This window comes from Podarcis gaigeae, assembly GCF_964106915.1.
Source record: "Podarcis gaigeae genome assembly, chromosome: 7".
Lineage (NCBI taxonomy): Eukaryota > Metazoa > Chordata > Lepidosauria > Squamata > Lacertidae > Podarcis > Podarcis gaigeae.
This window is the reverse complement of record NC_139683.1, coordinates 33,842,896-33,855,169: the sequence shown is the minus strand read 5'-3', so window position 1 is coordinate 33,855,169 and position 12,274 is coordinate 33,842,896.

The following is a 12,274-nucleotide window of genomic DNA, read 5'->3' as shown; positions in this document are numbered from 1 at the left end:
CTTAGCAGTACAAGGGCAAACTAAGGATAGTACTTTTATTTCAATATATGGAGCTTCAAATGTTGCTTTCTCATTTACTTTTATTTTATTTCCATTTTCCCCGGGAGTGTTTAAAAAGAAGATAGTCTGTTGTAGTATGCAGTCCAACTTATAAGCACTTGATAGACTCATTACAAAAAAACTGAGGAGGTGCATGTTTGGAGAAAAGCTTGTTTTGGCAAGTAAATATTGCATTTTTCTGCCCCATGACACTTCTGTGAATGCAGGTTAGCCATTAGATCCCAACAGCTGTACTGGAGCTAAAGACAAAATACGTAAATTAGAAAATCAGGTTAGAAGACTTGTGGTTGTCATTAGCTACCAACATTATCTACTTTAATTCAAAATGGTGAACTTTTCCTAATCTGTACAGGTAAAATAATGGAAGGAAAAGAGATGGACATTAATGCTGTGAGCCCCTCCATCATAAGCTCAGCTTGTATATTTGTGTAAATAAACCATCTATCATAAAGACACCACAGTCTCTGCTGTCCCTCATTCTGAGCAAACCAAACCCTGGGCAGGGACAGACTTTGGTCTTTCAAATTTCAGTGTGAGGCCAAATTTTGTTCCCTACCACCACCTCTTGCCTTCTGTGCATGCACTATGTCATGTTTCCAGAGCCCTGTAGTACCCCATCTCAGCTCTACAGTCCAGGAGAACCGGTCGTGCTACCCTAAATCTGCCTCTGGCTTCAGTAAGTACCTGGAACCCCTGAAATCTTGAACTGCACAGAGATTGGGTGGTGCAACAATATCACATCCTGGGTTGTAGAGTCATTATATGCAGCACTGCAGTTAGGTAAAAAGGTTTTACAGATGTTTTCCCCACTCCACTTTTATTGATCCAGTGAGCTTACTTTGTAAAGTGTGTGTGTGTGTTCCTGATGAAGACTGTAATCAAAACCTATCGGGCTGAAAGAATCTTAGTTTACTGCAGAGCCTTCCCCAACCTGACACTACAGATGGGAATGTTTATTACTTCACTTATCCCTCCCCCCCCCCCCCGCTCTATAAGACGCACCAGACCACAAGATGCACCTAGTTTTTGGAGGAGGAAAACAAGAAAAAAAAATATTCTGAATCTCAGAACCAGAACAGCAAGAGGGATCGCTGTGCAGTGAAAGCAGCGATCCCTCTTGCTGTTCTGGCTTCTGGGATAGCTGCGCAGCCTGCATTCACTCCATAAGATGCACACACATTTCCCCTTACTTTTTAGGAGGGAAAAAGTGAGTCTTGTTGAGCAAAAAATACGGTACTTCAAAACATGGTAAGCCATCTCTGCTGCACATTCAGCTGAGTGGGGCCCTGAACTTTTGCCCCCAGGATCAACTCTGATGGCATTGCTTATATATATATTAAAAAGACCTAAAAATCTTGGATCATCTGGTCTCAGGTGAGAGAGGCAGAAAAGGGTTCATCTGACCCAGTCTAGATTAGTGCTCTTATGGTATGGGCCTATTGCCCATGCTCTCAAAGCACAAGCTGTTTGTCTGCCCCACTTCACGTGACTCATCAGACCTATTATACCACTGAATGGTGCTGGTGAATGATTGCTGGGTCAGCAGCTGGCCAATTCAGTAATCTAGTTATACTGGTCAAACTCACTCTTTTTGGCCAGGCAGTGAGTTATTTTGGTAATCTGAGTAATCTTATTGGTAACAGGTTCATTCATTCATTCATTCGTTCATTCATTCATTCATTCATTCATTCTATTTCTATCCTGCCCTTCCTTCCAAAGGAGCCCAGGGCAGCAAACACATCATTAAGACAATCTCACAGACAACACTCTAAAACACTTTAAAAAATAACTTTCTCTCGACCAATGGTTTCAGGGTTGCCAGGAACAGTATCTTTCAGCCATCAAAATGTCTGGGTAAACAGGAATGCTTTAAAATCCTTCCTGAAAGCCAGTAATGGGGGAGACAGATGCACCTCAGCAGGACAGAATTCCACAAATATGGAACCACCCCTGAGAAGGCCCTGTCATGAGTCAACACCAAGCAAGCAGCCTTCAGTGGGCTTACTCCCACATAAGCAGCAGGATTACAGCCTGACAATGTAGGCCTGGACATGTCTTCTCAGAAAGTGCATAGGGTTCAATAGGCCTTGCAACCAATTAACTGTGTATAGGATTATAGCCTTAGTGTTTAAGGCAGGGGTTAGTCACCAAGCATTTGGACCAGTGGGCACATTTTGGGGGAATGCTGGGGGCATGAGTCACAAAAATGGCATACTCTCCAACATTTATCCCATGAAAATAGGGACATCCCACTCCATAATGATAATTTTACTATTTATACCCCACACATCTAACTGGGTTGCCCAAGCTACTCTGGGCAACTTCCAACATATATCAAAACATAATAAAACATTAAATATTTTTTAAAACTTCCCTATACAGGATTGCCTTCAGACAGCTTGGGGGTCTGATAACTCCATACCCGCCAACATTTCTCCAATGAAAATAGGGACGTCCTAAGGAAAAGCGGGACATTGTGGGATCAAATCAGAAACTGGGATGGCTTCTCTAAATCAGGGATGTCCTTGTAAAATAGGGACACTTGGAGGGTTTGAAATGACTGCCATGGAGAGTGTGGTATCACAAAAATTTAGAGAGAGAATCACCCCTGACAGCAGAGGTAGATTTAGGAGAATGCAATTGATTTGGTTGGGGTGAGTGGGACGCCTTGGGGGTACTGCAGGGGATGCCACACAACTATGCTTTAGAATGGAGCGCAAGAGGCAGGGGCATCAAATTTTCAAATTTTGCGGTCACACAGGGTGCCACTGAGATTTGAGACCCCTAGTTCTGCCATAGGAATTCAGACCTTTCCTGGTTATGTAGAGCACACAAAACAGATTGCACACTGATGCTGTTTGATAACAACAGGAAACATTACTCAGTAGCAGGAAAAATATGCAAAGTGGCCTCACCACACTCACTCTCATTTTGCAGAAATCACTTAGAAGGCACCTTCACATTTTCACCCATAACCTTATTTCTGGGGTGGCTAGAGACTCTGAGTTTTCATTTAAAGATGAAGTCAGTGTAAGGAACCTGCCCAGGAACACCAATGAAAGCCTATGCTGACAGCGTGGCCGCCTCAAGCACTGGGTTGGCGCTCCCTGGTTTAAGGTAACACAAAAGTCCTTACAGCCCAGTTAAATTTCTATGCATGTGGGTTAGAGATAGTTTGGATCTACAGTGGTACCTCAGGTTACATACGCTTCAGGTTACAGACTCCGCTAACCCAGACATATTACCTTGGGTTTAGAACTTTGCTTCAGGATGAGAACAGACTCCGCTAACTCAGAAATATTACCTCAGGTTAAGAACTTTGCTTCAGGATGAGAACAGAAATCGCATGCCTGCGGCGCAGCGGCAACAGGAGGCCCCATTAGCTAAAGTGGTGCTTCAGGTTAAGAACATTTCAGGTTAAGAACAGACCTCCAGAATGAATTAAGTTCTTAACCCGAGGTACCACTGTATTATAAATTCTCCTAAGATACAACAGAGGGGAAAGTAGAGCTGCTGAGAACATCAGAAAACACTTCAGTGTGAATCAAACCCAATGTACCACTTTGCTTTACAAACTGATCCTTGCTTTCTGCTAGCTATCTTTTATATTCCAATTAAGTAATTTCTTTGATAATAAAGGCTGCCCTCAAAATCCATGGAACCGGAGAATCAAACAGATAAGTATGAAAGCAAAGCTATCCTATACGGACTATTTCACCCCACAAAGGAATTCAATAACTGCATGCTATTTTCCATTACACTTAGCATATGTTTTAACAAATGGATTTTTGTGTCCAGAGGACAGTAAAATTCCTTTATCCCTCACATACCCCATGGGAACTTGGCTGTAGCTTTCACTTGAGGACATTAATGGAAGCTTCCTAACCAGTGTGAGTTTTCTAAGACAATGACAACTCAAGGTCATTCCTCTTAAAAATGAAACATGTTCAATATCATAGCTGGAAAAGGCACAGATACAGCACACAGACATACTTGAAGATGTCAATCAGATTTGTTGCTACTTCTTCAAATCTGAAATTTAATGGGGGCATTTATGCTAAAAGGCATTAACCAAATCAAGAAATCAATTTCTAGTAAGAAGCATTCAGTATTAAGAACAGCAAATGTTCTTCCCATCTCTCTCCCCCTTTTTTGTCTTACAGACATTGCAGGAATGCAGAAGGAGATTTGCACCAAGTTATTGATGAAAACTGGCCAAGGACATCTGTATTCTTGGAAGCTAACACCAAGATGAATTCCAGAGAGCTGCCCAGTGAAAGAGGATTTTAAGTTAACAATATCAGCACGATTCAGAAGCAGACAAAAAAGGAGTGCCCACCAATGAAAACAGAGATACAGTAAATAATCCAGCAAATACTACAGATATATCACATGGAGCTTGCAGGAGGAAGAGAAATCTACAAATTGAAGCAAATATTGTGATGTATCTGTAAGAACTTAGCCAAAAGCAAGTAATGGATGGTGAATGGGAATCCCCCACATTCATTTTTGCTAGATTTCCAGTACAGTATTTCACCCTGTGTGTGTATCAACTTCAGCCCCATAGCATACCTACTTACATAGATAATAAATCTAATTGAAATCAACCAATCTTACTTCTAAAGTAAACATTCTTAAGACTTCAGGATTAAAACCCTGCCTGCATTAGGCTTTCTGCCAAGTCTGCCTACCAATGCAATAGAGAACAATTAAGAAGCATTTGCATATCAATTCTTCTATCCAGAATGGATTAGGGTCAAAGAGGGTCGATTTGTCAAGGAAAGTTAAACTCCTGAAGTTGGAGATAATATCACTGCAGGTGGGGAGGGAAGTGGCATCCTTTGCCCTTTGCTCCACTCATCCTCCAGGAGCCAACCCTGATCACAGTCATTGTCATGATTATCAGGAAAATGTAGTGCTCCTCCTTCCAGGCAACGATCAGCTGAAAAAGATGCAGTACTCCTACCAGCTTGGTTAATTCTGAGTGACATTTATTGATAAGGTCAAGGTCAAGGACCCATGGATGGTTGCGTCCAGTCAAAGGTGACTATGGGGTGCTACGCTCATCTCGCTTTCAGGCCAAGGGAGCCGGCGTTTATCCACAGACAACTTTCTTCTGGGTCATGTGGCCAGCATGACTAAACTGCTTCTGGCACAACAGGACACTATTTATCTACTTGCACTGGTATGCTTTCGAACTGCTAGGTTGGCAGAAGATGGCACAGAGCAATGGGGGACGCGGGTGGTGCTGTGGTCTAAACCACTTAGCCCCTTGGATTTGCCAATCAGAAGGGACGGGGTGAGCTCCCGTACAGTTTATCACCCCGTTGTCAATCAAACAAGCACTCCCCTGCCAGACCTTTACTATGTTATCACTGCATGGCCAAAACTGGGCTATAAGAACTTTTGCCAACCTGGTGCCCTTCAGATGTTTTGGACTACAACACCCATCAGTCCTAGTCAGCACAAAACATCTAGAGGGCACCAGGTTGGCGTAGGCTGGGCTATATGCTCAAGCCCCTATCACCTCCCATGCCCATGGGATTTTGAGGGTTAGCCTAGTTCTGTCCTGCTGTTTCAGAAACTCAAACACCATCAAAAACCAATATGGTTCTTCAGTTTTATGACATTTTGTTGGCATTTGATGAGAACTTATTTTGTTGTGACACCAGATTCCCTTATAGGAATTTCACAGTAATGCATCAATCCAAGATAACTGGTCAAAACAAGTAGTGCAATGGCCTCAGGTAAAATGCATCTAAAGGAAAGGAAATAAACATTCTCTTTTAAAAATGTACATATTCAAACACTTAAATTCCACACATTTAAATCTCACTGAAATCAATGAGATTGAAGCATGCCAGAAGTATCCTCAGTTGTGGCCAAGATGTTAAAAAAAGAAATAACAATTTCCTTAACAGTGTGAATCATATTGCAAAACAACAGGAAACAAAAGTTCTATAACTAAAATGATCTATAACCATAAATATTCTAGATTGGGATTCAAAAACAAAACAGAACAGGGGTGAGGAAACATGTGGTCATCCAAACCCTGTTAGACTCCAACTCAAACACACACACCCCCAGACAGCATGAGCAATGGTCAGGGAGGAGGGGAACTGGAATCCAACAACATCTGGAAGGCCACAAGTTTTCCATCCCTGCCTTAAAGACTTGACAAGATTTTGAGGATAGAAGTTGTAGCCAATCAAGACAAGTAGGAGGAACAGAGAAAGTTACAGCTGGGATGACTGGCTCAAAGTCAGCCAGTGACCTTCATGGCTGCCTTTATTAGCCACAAACTAATTCAGGGGTCATCAGCCTTTTAGAGCCCTGGGCCACATAGGAAATGTAAGTGCTGTGAACACCATAAAATGGGCAGCCATGTTTAATAATGGCTGCCAAGGGGTACTTCTTTGTCACAAAAGTCAAATAACCTCCGAAGAAACTGAGTTCAAGACAAAGATTGAGGCTGAGCCCCAAATACCAAACCTCACAAAGAGCAACAACAACAAAAAACCAAACCCATTTCACAGAAGGAAAACTGCTCTGAGAAGAAAATAAACAAGTTTGCTCTTCTATATTGAAACTAACAGTATCTGCTTTGGCAGGATCTTCTCTTATATTCAGGAAATCAAAAGGGTCCAAATACATTTCAAAGGATTCTGGAAAATGTTGACTTTAAAATAAATTTTCTTAAATCATTTGCTTAATCTAAGGTTACAACCTCGCCACTACCCCCACCCCCTCCAGTAAAAGCCCTATGCATTAACATCTGCATGACAAAGTTCAAGAAGAGCAGCATTTCTAGCATTGACATTTAGCAATAGGAAAAGAGGCTCCCCTGTTGAATTTTTGTCTGCCATGCAGCTGTGAAATGCATAGAGCCTCATTCAGGAAAATAATGCAGTGGCAACCCTAGTTTAATCCCATGAAGATTGCCTTGAGCTAGATGAAGTATTTGCATTTTTAAAATCTACATACACAGGACAAAAATAAGATTTGTTGAAGTTTTTTGTTTGGGTTTATAATGTGAAATTCCTGGAGATATATTCTCTCTGTCTCTCTCATTTCCTCTTATCTACTTATCACATTGTTAGTTTTCATTCAATTATCCTTATAAGTCACATAAAAGATTGGCAGAGAAGAAAGAAATCCCGTCACCACAAACATCTGAGTTGTTTCACTGTACAATTCAAAAACAGGCCAGATCCTTTCCTGCACTACTTCTTAAAGAAGAAAGCTGCCAAGTTTGAATTTGAGAGGAATAATAAATTTATTCCACCAGCAATTAAAATCAGGTTGAAGGAACAGTGTGGAATGCAGGACTCACTTTGTTATTGGCCTTGTTGACTTGAAACTATTTCAGGAGAATTGTCATATCCCACCGATTTAATCCGTCATTTAATCTACTGTGATTTGTTTTTAATGACTGTACACATTCACCTTTGACCTCAAGTTTAGCGCTATTTACTCATTGACCTTTGTCTTGTCTCCTTGTAGAAATCTCTGAAACTACAGCTGAAAGTCTTTATGTGATCAATACTAATATGTTAAACTAATGCATTAATGAGTCTTCCTTATAGACCACCAATTATTTTACTCTTTTCTTGCAATCAGCCCTACAAGACAGGAATACAGTAATTCAGGGAGACCCTTCCATTCAAGATTTCGCTATAGCATGGAGATTATTTCACAAAGACAGCAATAGAAGCTTAGTCCATGTCAGGCAACAGCTTTCAAGGGGGATTCACTTTAAGCCACAACTCCTTGGTGATCAAGAAGAAGACTGCCCTAATCAGCAGTCCCCCCCAAGAAGGATGCTCACCATCTGCCATTGTTGTAAAGTCATCTGCTCTGCAGCCTTTCAAGCCTGGTATGTAAATAAAGCGAAGGCACTAAAGCACCTGTTTCCCACTCTGCAGCAAACAGTAAAAGTGAAACGTCAAGGCAACAAGACTGCACTCACTTTTTAATTCACAGCTCCATCCAATGCTGTTGTTTTTGCTGTTGGGCCAGGACACAATCAGAAACTTTGGCTGTCACCACTGAAGCACCAGCCTATTCAGATTCCAAGAAGCTTCGCTTTCCTTTAATAACTCCATAATTCTTCCCTCCCTTGTGCCTTGGATAGGCTAGACCAGTGTTTCCCAACCTTGTGCCTCCAGATGTTTTTGGCCTACAACTCCCATCATCCCTGACCACTGGTCTTGCTAGCTAGGGATGATGGGAGTTGTAGGCCAAAAACATCTGGAGGCACAAGGTTGGGAAACACTGGGCTAGACCATGGGTTGGCAAACTAAGGCCTGGGGGCCAGATCCGGCCCAATCACCTTCTCAATCCGGCCTGCAGACGGTACGGGTATCAGCATTCTTTTACATGAGTAGAATGTGTGCTTTTATTTAAAATGCATCTCTGGGTTATTTTTTGGGCATAGGAATTCGTTCATTATTATTCGTTTATTTTCCCCCCCCCCATTAAAATATAGTCCGGCCCCCACAAGGTCTGAGGGACAGTGGACCTGCCCCCTGCTGAAAAGGTTTGCTGACCCCTGGTCTGTTATGGTTGTGGTACATAGACTGTTATGGTTGTGGTACATAGTTATGGTTGTGGTACATAGAGCAAGCCAAACTTCTGGCAGGCAGCACTGGGGCTTAATGGAGCAGCAGAGCCATGGGCACATGCAGAGCACTGCCACTCATGCTGGCCAAGGTGGATGATTGGCAGGGGAAAGAAGCCCTCAATATCTTTGCTGCATCAACTCCAGACTCATGCAGCAGTGGGGCCCAGATCATGCCCTGAGTGGCAACTTGCCAGAAGCTGAACCATCTTTGAATCCAGACTGTCCTTAGCCAGCCAAGCTCCACCTCCTCCCTTCCCACTCCCATCCCTGAAAACACCTTGGGGGGGGGGGTTAGCTACTGTCAATCCATCATTTAGGTGGGCACAGCTGTTCTGCATCAGCAGAGGTGAGTGGAGAGACATCTCCACCCCACCCAAACGCCCTCCAGTACAGCAGATGTGGTGTCTGGGTGGGTGTTGGGTTCCTAACTATCAAAATGAGCTCAGATACTACACAACAGAGCCTTGTGGCTTTCATTTGCTCCAGTCAAGGTCATTGTCCACAACGCAAATTGTCCATGGCTGTCCTCAAAGGAGATCTGCTAGAACAAAGAGAACCTCAAAGCCAAACTAGGCCTAATGCTGATCATGTCACCTAATGTGATCATGTCACATCAGCTGGAAAGAAAAGGAAGGATAAGACAGCATGGGTGGGGCAGGGTGGAGAATAACTATACAGAGATAGGTTTAACCTTTTTTCAGCACTGGAGCCCAGATAATGATTATCCTCTCGTGCCTGTTATTAGCCTCCATTGGTAATCCTGGGAGTTCCCCTTCTGGGGTAAGAGTAGGCATTGCAGCTGGGGATGATTTTTCTCAGGGCCATAGAAGGCAGTCTTGATGAGCAATAACCCCCTATGCCTATTAATATCCCCCCCAAAAAAACCTCTGATGTGGCTCCCAAAAGTGTTGTGTCTAGTTTGGCACTCAGTTTAGACTTTACAGCATTTAGAGACACACATGTGATAATAATAATAATAATAATAATAATAATAATAATAATAATAATAATAATAATAAATAATAATAATAATAATAATAATAATAATAATAATAATAATAATAATAATAATAATTTATACTCTGCCCATCTGGCTGGGTTTTCCCAGCCACTCTGGGTGGATTCCAACTGAATATTAAAAACAAAACAGCATAAAACATTAAAAACTTCCCTAAGCAGGGCCGCCTTCAGTTGTCCGGGAATCTGGAGGTCCAGGAATACATTTCTAAACATGGTGGGCGGGCATTTCCTAATAAACGTGATCAGCAGAAGTACTGTGGAAGGGCTTTCACTTGTGCAAAGGATCTTTCCTCCTCCTGCATACACCCAAAAATTGGCTTGGGAGCTTGAGAGAACCCCCATAAAAGTGGGGGAGGAAAGGTGGATCATTTCAGCTGGGAAGCTGATACGTTTAGCAGATGGAACATTCAACATAGTGTGTGACACTGAACTCCATAGTCTTACACTAAATCTGGTAGTTCCCACCGACATCCTGAAAACTGAATTTTAATTTTTAGGAAAGATGCCATATATAGATAGAGATATAATGTCTAGCCTGCATGGCTTGGATGATAAAAAATATAAAAAGTTAAATGGGTGTGTTGCTAATCCAGAATCTGATAGATGAGATGACTTAGTATTGCTTCCCAACACTGCAATGAGAATGGGATCATTAATATTTGTACAGGGCATTGCACTTGCATCATTTCTGACCCCCAGAAAAATGATTATTTTAAAGTTGTGTGGTGGTGTTGTTGTTTTTTCCAGGAGACAAATATGCACCTGCCTTGTTACTGTTAGCTGCAAGTAAACGCTGGCTAAAACAACTTTATTATTTTTTCTTAGCGGATATGGCCTTAGGTACACAGGACAACTCTGAGCAACTCTATTACGGCCCTGAGATAAAAAAGAACGTGCTTTTCATTAAAGGAATCACTTGAAAAAACATTGCTGAAACTGATACCACAGCCATAACCTTCCTCCAGCTCTGCCTCGGTGCTTTATAATGGCCTTTGCATTAGGCAGCCTGCTGGGGAGCCCACTGATGTCCATTTACTTTGGTAAAGATTGTTATTGAATGGACCCTTTAATGGGAGGCGTTTATGATCCTACTCGGCTAAGAGCTCCAAGCCCTGTCTTAGAATAGTCTCTCTCTCTCCACCTTGACAGCTATTAGAGAATCAATACAGGTAATATGTCAGGCAGTGGTCAGCACTCATGTAAACAGTAAGGTAAGGCTGAAATGGAAACTGACAGGTAGCCACTTAGAGAGAGTCTGTGGGTCAAACACGTTGAAAAGTGAAGCTCCTCGAGGGAGAGCCCGCAGCAGCCTGCCCCAGGATTGGATAGATGGCACAAAGGCCAGACACCTATAAAACCCCACTGTATTTTCCCCTTGAACCCTGGGGGCAGTGGAGGGGAATGGCCTTAAGTCCAAGGAGCTACTGGGGACTCAAGACATGTAACATGGATTTTAGAAGGGCTTTTAGAATGCATCTGGGCCGATTCCAGTTCAAGATACATAATCTGAAATAGTTGGGGAAATTATCCTGTGTCTTGTTACTTAATTTTAATCTTAGCCCATGATGTTTTTGAGGTTGCTGCTTCTGGCTGTTGCTTTGCTATCACTTTTGATTAGCTGCTTTGCTATCACACAGGTCTGTGAGGTAGGCCACTTATTATCCCCACTTAACAGTCAGGGATAGGAGACTTAGCAAAGTGATGGAGCCATGGCTAAGAAGAAGAAGAAAAAGAAGAGTTTGGATTTGATATCTCGCCTTTCACTCCCCTTCAGGAGTCTCAAAGCGGCTAACATTCTCCTTTCCCTTCCTCCCCCACAACAAACACTCTGTGAGGTGAGTGAGGCTGAGAGACTTCAGAGAAGTGTGACTGGCCCAAGGTCACCCAGCAGCTGCATGTGGAGGAGCGGAGACGCGAACCCAGTTTCCCAGTTTAGGGGACTACTGCTCTTAACCACTACACCACCCTGGCTCAAACTTAGATCTTCCAGATTCAAGTTGAGCAGCTCCATCAGCATCCAAGCTAAAGCCCCCTTCACACACACAGTGTGTGTGGGAATCACTTCCATGTGATGCAATCCTAAGCTGCTGGGGAGCTTTTATAATATAGTGTAATATAGTGTAATAAGAGACTAGAACACAGCCTTAGTGACACATATGCATAGCACCTGAGAGATGTTTGCCTGCTACATATGAAATCCTGCTCTTCCTCCAAGCAGCACAGGGCATTTCGTCCTCATAACCCCACTTAAGTTTATAAGAGACACAAAGAATGACGTGCACGAGGCAGAGGCAGATTTAGGGGAGTGCAACCAGTTCCTCTGCACTCGTCGCTGAGCCTAGGGGGCACCGCAGGGCATTGCTACTATGACATAGTGAATTGAGCAGAACAAAAGGCAAGAAGCGGTGGGGTGCCAGATTATTGCCTCAGGGTGCTGCTGAAAGACCAAACTCCATCCCTGCACAAGGAGAGCTCCATAGCTAAGCAGGCAATAGAAATGGAGCCACCTACTCTGAAGTAAAACTCTAGCCATTGTAATGTATTGGCTTTCTGGCAAGGAGACTGCTAAGA